Raw genomic sequence first — 12541 nt, 5'->3', positions numbered from 1 at the left:
ATGTAAAAGAAGCTTTCTGGCCTAGGAAGGGACAGGAGTGGGGACAGACACTCTGGTGGATAGAAGGAAAAGAGAAGGGGAGGGCAGGAGTGGCGGGGATTCCTGCTGGCCTTACAGGGGAAAGGGGATGTTTGACCCCTAACTGATCACATCGGTGCCCCCAGAGACGGGTGGGGATCTCCTGCCCCTCCTGCTCCTCGCCAAGGGCCCCCCTCCTCCTGTTTCTCTTAATAAGGGCGCGATTCCGTGCTGTAAATATTGATGGTTTTCTGTAGACAAGGCCCCTCTTGCGTTCGGTAGACAGTCACAGGTGGACGTGTGCAAACTCACGGGATGTGGAGGTCTCCCCTGCTCAGCTATGGACAGCTGGGGGGGGGGCGGGGGCAGCTGGGTAAAGCTCCTTCACCTTGGACCCTCGGCCACTAGCACAGCCCCTGGCACACAGTAGGTGCCCCAGACATGGTTACCAAGTGAGCAAACGACGGAGGATGCTTTTTGAACATCTCGTTTACCTTTATATACACCACTCCCCCAGCCCAGTCCCATAGCGGCTCCAGGTTTTGTTCTGGGGCTCAAGGGGAGGGATAAGGAACGGAGACTTGTCTTTGTAGAATGTTTTCATTACGTAAAGGAAGGTTCCCCTCTAGGGTCACCGTGACCACAGTGGCCCAGATAGAGCCTCTGGACAGGAGCTCTGTGGGAAGCTTGGTCAGCCCTGGCCCCGGGATGGGGTGTTGAAAAGCCCTTTGGTGACTCTGAGACTTGGCCTCCCACCCTCTGCCTTCTGCATCCATTCCAGGCCCAACAGAGTAGATGTGCTTTCTCAACGAGGACGGCCACTCTCCCAGGACACACTGTCCTTTATAAAGAGGAAAGAACGCAGCCTCCATGGCACCAGCCAACATGCGGGCTGCTGCCCTCTCCCCCAGCTCCCAGCACCCCCAGGAGGCAGACACAGCTCCCGTCCCCGTGGACAGAGATTCCCAGAGGCTGCGCAGCTGGGCGCTCGGCATCGGAGCTGGGCGGGAAGCCTCCTATCAACAGGTAGGAAAAGAGCTCCTGACCGACAACGTGAGATGGTAACAGATGAGACTCACCTCTTTCCTTGCACCGCCTTCTCCCAGCCCTGGGACATCCTGAGCCTCTCCTTCTCTCCCATCCAAGGCTCTGACACCAATTAAACCCACCAAGGTGATCTCTCCCGGACACTTTAGGGGACAGACACAGACTTTGACCCCCACTCCACAGACTCAGAAACTGAGGCCCAGAGAGGCTAAGTGACTTGCCCAAGGTCACGTAGCTAGTGAGAGGTGTCACCAGACCCCAGCCTAGGAGAAAAGGGCCCAGAGTCTGGGCTGTCCATGGACTGTGTCCCCGCCACCACACGCGGGGCTGGCGGGCTTTCCAAAGCTGAGTGGTCCCCATGTCTTCCCGGGCTTCCGACTGCCACCCTCTTATCCGGACCCAACTGAAGGTGAGCCACCTGAGAACCAGTGAAAGCCACCCTCCAAGGCCATCACCCCATTTCTCTTCCCTGACTCAATCCTGCACCCAACCTGCAGATTTCCCCCCCCCCCGCCCCAAGGACTGTGTTCTCTTGTGGTCCCTTAAGCAAGATTTTTTCCTCTTCTTTTATCCAAAATGGGAATGCACACAGTTAGCTGCAGAACCCAGAAGATGGACCAATAAAGCGCAGTCCTTCTTCAGCTCTGCCCATCCATCTCCACCTACTGCTGCGTCTCTGAGGCCATCCATGTGCTCCATCATTATTTGTTCATCCAAAAAATATGCACCAAACCACTATGTTCCAGTACCTAGCTGGGCATTTAGGGGTTAAACAGTAGACACGATCTACAGTCCCACTGCCCTCATGGAATGGATATTTTATTAAGGAAGACAGATAATATGCAACTAAACATATTATCAGGATGATTCTAAGCCAGGCATGATGGTGTAATCTCAGCTACTCAGGAGGCTGAGGCAGGAGGACCACAAGTTTGAGGCCAGTCTCAGCAATTCAGTGAGACCCTGCTTCAAGATAAAAACAAAAAGGGTCAGGAGGTGGCTCAGTTGTAGAGCACTCCTGGGTTGGATCCCCAGTAGTACAAACTAAAAACAAATAGGATAAGTCTAGATATTAATAAGGGCTACAAGGGCTGGGGTTGTGGCTTGGTGGTAGAGCGCTTGCCTCCCGTGTGTGAGGCATTGGGTTTGATTCTCAGCACCACAAACAAATAAATGACTCAAATAAAGGTTCATCAACAACTAAAAAAGAAATTTTAAATAAGGGCTATAAGAAAAATAGAGACTGCAGAGGGACGTGGGAGGGAATGTTTTTAAGTAAAACGGTCAGGAAAGACTTCGTTAAGGAATTGACATTTGAGCTGAGACCTCAGTGATAGGAAGGAGCCAACCCTGTAAGGATCAGAGGGCAGAAGAGCAAGCCAAGCGCAAAGGTCTGGAGGTGAGAAAAGCGAGGCCTGTGTGAGGCCCAGCAGGGGGGTGAATGTGCAGGGTACAGAGATAGGAAGGGGGAGCCCACGAGGAGAGGTGGGCAGGAGCCAATCACAAAGAGCCCTTCACACCAGGATAAGGAGTATGGATTGTGTTCTCAGTGCAACGGGAGCTGCCGGAGGGTTAAAGGCAGAAATGACAAGATCTGATTTATGATTTTAAAATATAACCTTAGTTATAGTGTAGAGAATAGATGGAAGAGGAGGTGAGCATTGGAGGAATGGGGGACCTGGTCAGGAGGAGGCTGCTATAAAACAGATGAGCTGGGGTGGCTGAGACCAGAGTGCTAATGCAGGAAGGTGAGGAGCAGGCGAGTTGGGAGGCAGAGCTGGCTGACTTCGCTGACGGATTGGACCAGAGGCAGGAGAGGAGCTGCGGTGGGGGAGGGGGGTCCGAGAGGACTCCCAGGTGTGAGCCTCACAGAATTTCACACTGAGCTGGTCCCATTGGAGGGGGGGGAGCCACCCGACCCCACAAAGGGACAGGCCTCTCTTCTCGCCATTATTTCTTGCTTTCAGAGTTACCACTAAAGCTCACTTCCAAACACAGACCACAAGCCAAGGTGGTCTGGGAAACCAAGGAGACTCTGCTTTTTAAAAAGTTATCAGTCTCACCGCTGGTCCATTCCCAGTGCAGCCATCTGTGTGGCTCCCCTGTAAAGCATGGAGTATCAGAGCAGGCACAGGATCCAAAGCCCACAAAACCTGGATAGCAACACAGGTCCTTTCTGTGTGGTCATAAGTAACAATAAATGTTTCAGAGCCTCCGTTTTTCTCATCTATAAAATGGGTCCAGAATAAACATCGACTCTTTTTTCAGAGTTGCAGTGAAGATCAAGGAATCCAATGCACATTGTGATCACTCAAAAAAAAATGACTTTATTATCATTTTTCTTATGCCTTACTACCCAAGGTGAGGGCTTCCCTTATGACACATGGAGGTTCTGTGTTCTGAGAGGCTGAAAGGCTTGTGACCTCAAGGCTTTGGTCTTAATTACAGATCTAAGTGTATTTGGATAAGAAGCTAACAGTCCGGATCTGCAGGAACTGGAGTACCATTGTCCCCATCCCATAGATGCAACCTCTTGTTACAAATGATCCCAGTTGGAGAATTCAGGTTATTTTGCCTTCATGGGCAAAGAAAATATCTACAATATTCCGTGGAGAACCAGACAGTCGTATGCCACTGAATTAACGGGGAACCCTCTCCATATGTAATGGTGATGTCAACAGCTGGACTTGGCTGACACCTCTGCACTGGGGAGGTTTGAAGTGTAGTGAGAAGATCAAATAAAGAGGGGCCCATGGGGCCTCGGGGCTCCCGGGGAGGCAGTGCATCTATGAGATGCCACTGGGAACAAACCCATGTGCACGAAATGGGTGCTCTTTCCCAGGGAGAGAGTTTGTGATTGTTCCTCTCTCTAGCACACAAACTCCCCTAGATGGGTGCCACATGCAAATTTGAACAGAGGTGTGGACACTTGGTTGCGTCCATGCTGGGCACTTAGATTACACCTAGGATGTTTAGAAAATGAAGCACCAGATGATCCCTTTGTACCCAAACTTTCCAAAGGCATCATGCCCCTCTGAGTAATCCCAAAGGTCGCTATCCCTGAAGCTCTCGTCTCTGCCTCAAAGGGTTAAGCCAACTTATGTCCCTTACTGGGACCCTCACAAAACCTCTTTCTTTCCTCCATTAGGCAGGTGCCTTTGTCTCCTCACCTTCCCATGCAGCCACCAAGCCTTCCAGCTCCTAGATTTTTCTACCCCAGAAATTAAAGTGGCAGGGAATCTGGTATTCCCCAAACCAAAATTTCAAATCTAAACTCCCGGCCTCCTCTTCACAATAAGTCCATGGGCAGATTCGTGGTACTCACGACAGTTTCGTTCTATTGTTTACAACGTGAATTTTCATTTCTTGGGAGGGTGGAGAAGAGGTACTTGTGTCTTTTATGGAACATAGTTAAAATGAGCCTTCTTACAGAATTTATCTAAGCAACAAGAAATCGTTTCTTAATCAATCGTTTCATCCTTTGAGATTGCATTCTATATTGGCCCGAGTATAGGACACGGTTCTAAGGAGAGGCAAAGGGAAAAGGGGTGAAATACATTCAAGGGGCGGCAGGAGTCACAAAGTGAAGACGCAAATCAAGGATCCCCGAGGAGCAGGCCGACTGCAGCAGCCCCTCGCCCCCAAGGCGGTGCGGAAGGTTCAGCACCGCGGACAGCTCCCGGCTCCGGCTCCCGGCTCCTGTCTTTGTCTAGGTCCAAACTCCGGCGCCAGTGCAGACCCTGCAGCCGCCACAGGCGCGCCCCTGCCTCGTGCGACAAACCTGCTTGGGAGAGAAAGAGACAGAGAGCAGAGCAGGGCGGTAGAAGCCTTTTTCTATCCTCTTCCCGCCTCCTCCGAACTTGGCCCTGACCCCATCCCGCTGCATCAGAGGGGTCGATGTTAACTTGGGTTCACCGGAAACCTCGCTTCTGTCTACCTGGTATTGGGGTGAGTGTTGGGGGCCGGGGGTCTCCATGGCGAGGGCAGTTTTGGTTTGGAATTCGTTTCAGTGTTACTGCCCGAGGCCCCAGCCACATCACCTCGCCTTGGATTAAAACAAAAATACAAACATAAAAGGCACGCACACACACACACACACACACACACACACACACACACACACACACACACACACGGCGATGTCCAGCGCTTCGCGGGTGCGTCTCCCGGCACCGCACAAATGCCCGGTCCAGCTGAGCTTTTCGCCCCAAGACCCGAAACCTCAAATCCAGGGGAGGGAAAACCAAAAGTCCGAGAAGCCAGATAGGATGACACCGCGCGTCTTCCAACGCAGCCACGTCCCCCTAGAGAGGGGCGATGGATGCATGGGACGAGCCTGTGCACCTCCCGTGCACCAACGCCGCAGCGCTGCTTCTCTCTTTGCCCACAAAAGCGTCTGGCTCCGAGTTCAACACGCCACCGAGGCTGCTCAAAATATTTGTTTTTTATGGGTCATTTCGTAGGATCCAGGATAAAAAGGGATTTCTTCCCACGTTCTGCTCAGCCAGAAACCTCGCCTCCCCCAGGATGTGGAAAACGCGAGCTCGTGAAGCTCGCTCTCCAAATCCCACACCCACCTGCGTAAACACACACGCACACACACACACACACACACACACACACACACGCTCTCTAGCCGGGGGTCAATGAAGTTCTGCGCCTCCCCGAGCTTGGAGAAGTAGGCGGCCACGCTCCCCTTCCATTCTCCGGAATCCGTTCCCCCACAGGAGTCCCCGGGCAGGGGCAGAAGGGCAAAGTAACTTTAAGAACGAACCGCCGGCAAGGGGGTCTGCAAATGCGTTGGTAGGAAAGAAAGGATTCTTTGCAGACCCCCTGAAGCTTGGGGGCCCGCCTTTGGGCATCGCAGGGCGCAAGGAGACCTCAGCCACCAACCAACCAGCCCTGAGATCCCCCAATCGCGGCGAATTCATTTGTACTCGCCTCCAAGATAAGGCACCTCACCCCCCCACACACAAACACACACACACACACCCCTCCAAAAAATCCCTGAATTTTTTTTTTTCTTCTAAACAGAATTCTGCCCTCCCCGCCCTCCTCCCCAAGAAACCTGTGGGGGAGAAAGGCCACCGCGCAGGCTGAGCAGCTCGGAGGAGTTTCCGAGAACGCCCCGTCCCTGCTGCGGTTCCTGCGGAGCAGAAGGGCGCACAGCGGGGTAAACATACTCGCCTTGGGAGGAAAGAGCTGGGGTCGCCTTCCCTGGTCCCCTCCCCCCTCCCTGGATCCGCCGCGGTGGGCGCCTGGGGGGGGTAGCCGCGCCCCCCGCACACACCAGCCCGCTGTGGCGCGCAGGGTTCAGCCCCGCTGCTGTGTAAACCGCCGCTTTCCGATGCAGATTTCCCTTTTAACACCTTCTAAACAAAGGCTAATGAGGCCACTGCATTACTCTATCAACACACAATCATTAGCAACCGAGAAATACACACACGCATACACACGGGCGCGCGCACACACGCGCACACACACACACACACACACACACACAGCGCGGGCTGCCAAAGTCGGGCGAATTCTAAAGGAACCCATATTAGGCTAACAAAAAGGAGGTAGGATATGGAGGGGCGGGGAGAGGGAGTAGGACAGAATGGAGGGGGGAGGGGAAGGGAGAGAGGGAGAGAGAGAGAAAGAGAGATGCGCTATCAAAACAGAAAAATATAATAAAGACTAAGAGAACAGAGGAAAAGCAAGACGCCGACTAGCTAGTTGCAGAAAGAATGATGAGAAAGTCCAGGGACCCTTGTATCTGAGATGAGGAGAATGGAGTGGAACTGTGGGCATCTTCTTACCAATAGCTCCCAAGGCCTGGTGGATGGCCTCCATCTCAGGTACACTCAGCAGGGCCAGGAGGCCTGGCCACAGCCTCCTCCAGCCTCAGATGCAGAAGGACTGGGCCACTCCAGGCCCAAGCCCTAGACAAGGATGAGGAGAATCTCAGCCATGGTCAGGGCTCACCCAGGGCTAGAGCAGTGCTGTTGGCCGCCTGGAATCTACTTCACCAAACAGGGTAGCCAGGGCCACTCTGGGACACGTGTGGGTCTTTCCCTCTCTGAATAAAACCCCAGACTTTCCCTCACAAGTGGAGGGACTGGACTGCACCTTTCCTTTGATGTCAACAAGATCCCCCTTTTGTCCTCAGGGGACTATACAGACTGCACCTTCCCAGAAACTGGAGCAGGAGTTTGGCCCTGAGGATGAGCGCCCAGGAGTGAATGCAGCCTGTTTGTGCTGGTCCAGCAGCCTGAGTTGTGGAACTGCTTGGGGGTGCCTCCGGGACCGACGGGGCTTGCAGGAAGGAAAAGGACCTCAGTCCCTGCCCTGGGTGGTTGAGATCTGAAATCCCAACAAGCTATTCAGATCAAAGCTGAATTCAGGCTCAGACACGGCCTCCTCACCTGCTCCAACTTGGAGATGTGGAGCCTGGAGAAGGCTCAGGCCCCCAAAAGCTGACCCAGCGGGTATTGTCCCACCGCTCACCCTCTGGCCCAGCAGTTCCTCTTTAAAGTTCAAGTTCTGGACTGAGCTTGAGTTCAGACCCAGGAACGCCCCTTCCTGGAGCTGGAGTGAAAGTCTTGGGGAAGGAGTGAACTTGTCGAAGGGTCCCCGGCAGCTCTCCCAAGGAAAGAGGGAAGAAGGAGGGAAGAAGTGGAGAGAGGGGGAAGGGAGGGGGAGGGATTCCCTGCCTTTTTTGATTAAACGTCCCAGGTCGGGCCTGCCCAGTTAACGAGACCGTTAATTAAGCCGTGCACAATTCAACTGTCAGGAAGGCCCTGCGCCCCGCAGAGAGGTTCTGGAAATCAAGCCGTCCACGGTGGTGCGCGAGTCCAGGGTTCCATGCAGGCGGGCACCCGCTTCCATCTGGAGACCCGAACCCTCACCCACTCCGCCCTCGCCATCCCTTCAGCGACACCTAGACCTGAACCCACGCCCAGACCCAGGCATCACAGCCCTGGGCCATGCACTCCGGTCTGCTTGGGTGCACAGGATCTCAGAGTCCTCCAGCAAAACCCAACTCCCGAGGACAGAGATTGGGGACCCAGTCTGTCGCCTCCGCTCGCCGGATCCCGCCAGAGCGCCAAACCAGCCACCAGCGGCTCGGGCCTGCAGGCGGCGGGCGCAGGCTCCACGCCCACTCCTACTCCGGGGCAGATTCCCGCCGGCGGCGGGCCGTGCGCTGCGGCGCGGCGGGACGCTGAGTGTGTGTGCGCGGCTCGGCCTATATTTACACCCCAAACAAAATAATTACACTTTTGTCGGAGGGAGAAAGCCAGTGATTAGGCGCGGGCTCTTTGCGGCAAAACAGTTTCTCAGTGGTACACCAGTATAATTTTTCACGGCTGGCTGAAATCAAAGAGGGGAGGTAATGAATCCGGCGAGCAATTTAAATTTACAATTTGTAACGCCGCCGCCGCCGCGCAGACCCGGCCGAGAGCGCAGCTCCCAGGCGCTCGCTGCGTTTGTTTAATGTTAAACCGCGCCGGCTCTTGGGGTGGGGGGGGGGAGTTCGTGTGCGAGTTGGGGGTGGGGAGGCGGTAACGATCGAAGTCGCGAGAGGACCCGCTGCTTCGCCCGAGATACCGAGGGGAGAAGGGAGCGAGGGGCGCGCCCCCTAGATCCCCCCTCCCAGCCACCGCGGCCCCCAGCGCGCGCGATCTTCAAAAAAAGCAGGCCACTCGCGGCTATTCAAAGGGAGGGAGTGCCCTTAAGAGGGACCAGGAGAACCACTAGCCGCCAGTGAAGCCCTGGTCCCCGTTTCTGCAGAATCCCCCAGGCCGGCGACTCCCCGATCAGGAGTACAAGGCGTGCAACTGAAATGTCCTCCTCTTCCACCTGCGGAAAAGGCGGCTCGGAACGGCCGGAGGAACCTCCTTCCGGCCACTGCCCCGAGTCCCTGGCTGGAGGAGTCCAGGAAGGTACCCGATGCCCCACCTCAGCTGCCTTAAAACTCTCACTTGGGGCGGATGTGCAGCCTCCTCGCCCGTAATTAATTACCGAACTCAAGGGGGAATATGCAAACCGCAGATTACTAACTCTACAGGGCTTAAGTGATTGGAAACAGATTATTATCTTGTTTGTCTTTTGTCTGTTTTACTTATCCCGCCGCCGTCTGTCGAGTTGTAATGTTGATACTCTTTACTCTAGGAGGAAGATTTTTATATAGTAAATTCCATCAACATCTTGTATAAGTGACATTGCGTCTCCATGCATTACCCTGTTAAGACACAAGCGGTTTATTAGTTACATATAGGAGGGGATTTCACTGCCTGGTCGCCATCTGTTAACGCTGCTGGGGCGGGATAATGCCTCTAATCGTTGGTCTGCCGGCGTTTGGGGATGCTGTGGACCGGGGAAGGTGATGGACTGGTGAAAGCAACACAGGCTTCCAGGCATGGAGGGGCAGCGAGGGCGGGCAGAGCCGTTCCTGGAACTGAAGTTGGGCTGTGTGGAGGGCGAACCCCTAGAGGTGGGCAGTGCTGCGACCTGAGCAGATTCTGCTGTAAGAGCTGAAAGATCAGACCAGGGCTTCTGGAAATAGAACCCTCTTCTGCAACCAGGGATTTAGCACAGGGTGACCCACCCCTATCCAGGCTCAGGGAGACCGGGGGCAGCTGCTGCTCTCTGCTAGCCGTCCCTATCTTGCGACCTACCTGGCCTGCCATTGCGCAGTGACTAAGGCCTGGCTGTGCATTGGAGAAGAGGGAGGGAGGATTTGTCAGAAAGAGTCAGAAAGAGCTAAGGGACACAGGCTGAGCGTGGACCCAGCGGGGCTGGGGAGGCACACCGATCTGGGTCCTTGAATTTTTGGTGAGGTCTCCATGGAGTGTGAACTCGGGTGCCTAGTCTGGAGCAGAAGAGGCTCCCGGGTAGAGAATTCGATCACCGTAGAGGGTATGAGTGGGGGTGTGAGACTTCTTCCCACACCCCCAAATCTGTACGGGGTGCACAATGAGAAAAGTCACTCGCAGCATTAGCCAGACGCTGGACTCAGAAAGCAGCCCCGGCAAAGAGGAGCTGAGGGAGACAAAAAGAGAAAGGAGGAAATAGAGGGAAAGGGGAGGGAGAAACCGGTAAGGGAGACAGAACAGACTCCGGGCCTGAGATCGAGCCAGAGCCTGGAACAGAGAGGTGAGAGCTGGAGCCTCGCTCGCTGGATGAGACAAAGACGGAGAAGGCAGCAGGCGGCCGCACACTTCCCAGGAGCTGGGGCCTCTCCCGTCCTCTCTGGGTTCTTTTTTTTTTTTCCATCTATGCCCTGCCAGAGCTCAAGGACCATTCATGCCCCAGGCGGGCAGAGCCAGGTGCTACCAGAAACTGCAGTTTCCTTTGAGGCTCTCAGAGCCTCTCTCAGCTGGGCCTAGGAGGCCAAGTGAGAGCAACTCTTCCTGAGCCAGAAGCCTCACTACTGTTCTATGTAGTGCCTGTCCCCGGCCAGACAGAGGGTGAGGGGACAGTACTGGCAAGCAGGAGCAGCCCATTTGGACTCCTCTTCCAGAGGCCCAGCTGGTGGGTCAGTGACTCACCAGAGACCAGCACCCAAGGATTCTCTGTCACCAGTGAGACCTTCTCCTCTAGAGACTGTGGGGGGACAACGCTTGACCTGACTAGGAACTAGGGCGAGAGTAAGCATCTTTGTGCTCCAACACAAAAATCTCACTCCTCCCAATCCCTGAAAGGTAAACACCACTAGGAGCACACACAAATACAAACACCCTCCCCGACCTAGAGGAGTCACATAAACAAAAATTTGCTGTCTGAACACACAAACAGGCACTCGCCCGTGAAGGCACCCAGATCTACAAAATTCTGCACTCCAAATGCCCAAGCCAGACCTCAGTCACACACAGGGAGGGTCTAAAACCTGCAGAGTCTCATCTACACACACACACACACACACACACACACACACACACACACACGCTCAGATTTTTTAGAGTATACTTTCACATCAGTGTTAACACGCACACGTAGAAATAATCTTCCACAAACACACTGACACATACAAACATCCTCACATTCATGCTGCCTCACGTAAGCACACATACACACACACACACAAACACCAAAATGCACACACACACAAATATTAGGAGGACCATACGCAGTTATAAACATGCATTTTTGCACACACACAGAAAAACACATACCAAAATGCACTCCCCAAATGAACACACCAAAATGAACCGATGAAAATATTGCAATCTCCAAACAGCAAATATACACTAACAAGCTCAGGGAGTCCACCCAAACAAACATTTGATGCCAAGTCTTGGCACAACAGTCTTCTGGGCCCAAGCCCTACCCATCAGCCCTCTTATGAACGCCGCCCTCCCACCAACCCACTCTGAGCAGCCCAGGAGCAGAACAAATATCTGAGACACACAGTCCCATCCTCCCCAGCTTGGAGGCTCCTGAGGGTGGCCCCGATGGCCTTCAAGAGGGAAAAAAAAAAAAAAAGCCCTGGTCTCTTCTCATCCCTCTCAAGCCCACACACTCCCCACCCACCCCCAGACCTGCAGGGACACATACAAGCACACTAACAAACAAGCATATTGCCCACAAACTCAGAGTCTTGTGGAGCTAGGAAAGCCCGGGGCTGCTCCTCCCGGGCCCTGTGAAGGGCCAAACTTCACACACAGCCGCCCGCTGGTGGGATGAGTGAGAACAGTGCCCAAGTAACCCCCAGCCTCTCTGCTCCGGTGGGGCCACCCACTCACCTTGGCGCCTGGACCTACTGATCTGGAATCTGGAAGGTGTGGCCGGGAAAGGAGAGATGTGGTGAGGGTCACCTGAGTCTCTGAGTCGCCTGAGTGGAGACCCATCCAGGGTGGACCTCATCGCCCCCCTCTACAACTCTCTGAACTGAGTGACCGCTGCGCTCAGGCCTGAAACTCTGGCGTAGGGGATCAGGCCACACACACACACATACACCGCCCCAACCCGGGTCTGGGCAGAGGCCTGGGCCCTGTGGCCAGGCTGGAAAAGCTCCCCAAGCCGCGTGGCCTCCACTCTTTCCATGAGAAAGGCCCGGCTGGGCCCCAGCTTAGTGTATGACAAAAGAATCCAGAGTCCAGAGAACCGCGTTGTCGCAGCTCCAGGGCTCAGACCCCGGGGGCACCGGAGTGCAGAAGTCCAATGGGGGTGGGGCTGGGCACGGGAAGGGGAGGCGGACTAGAGCGCGCTCCCGGCCTCGGGCAACTTCTGCAAGTTCCAGGGATGGCAAAACGGGAAGGGAGGCCCCTCCCTGACTAGGCCTTGAAACCCCGGCCCCCAAATATTGGCGAGGAGAGAGGAAGAAAAAGTCCGTGTTCGTGTCGCGCGCCCCGCACCCCTCCCCCAGCCCCAAACTGGAAGGTAAATACTTACTTAGCCTCCGAACCAGGTAGAAGCTAATACTCAACAATACGGATGCCTTGTTTTTTTTGCTCTGTCCGGACCGCAACGCTGTAGCCAATTTAGATAT

The 12541-nt window shown here is 54.5% G+C and overlaps 1 long non-coding RNA gene across 1 annotated transcript; it reads right to left on the bottom strand.

Moving 5' to 3' along the window:
• Nucleotides 1–3372: 3372 nt before the first annotated feature.
• LOC144375203 (uncharacterized) lies at nucleotides 3373–12516 on the bottom strand. Its single transcript, XR_013434695.1, has 2 exons — nucleotides 12445–12516; nucleotides 3373–4846 (listed from the first exon to the last, which is right to left on the bottom strand). It is a non-coding gene; the product is annotated as an uncharacterized LOC144375203 (long non-coding RNA).
• Between the last annotated feature and the right edge of the window lie 25 nt (nucleotides 12517–12541).

Source organism: Ictidomys tridecemlineatus, chromosome 2, assembly GCF_052094955.1.
Source record: "Ictidomys tridecemlineatus isolate mIctTri1 chromosome 2, mIctTri1.hap1, whole genome shotgun sequence".
Taxonomy (NCBI): Eukaryota; Metazoa; Chordata; class Mammalia; order Rodentia; family Sciuridae; genus Ictidomys; species Ictidomys tridecemlineatus.
This window is presented reverse-complemented; position numbering and strand designations above follow the sequence as displayed.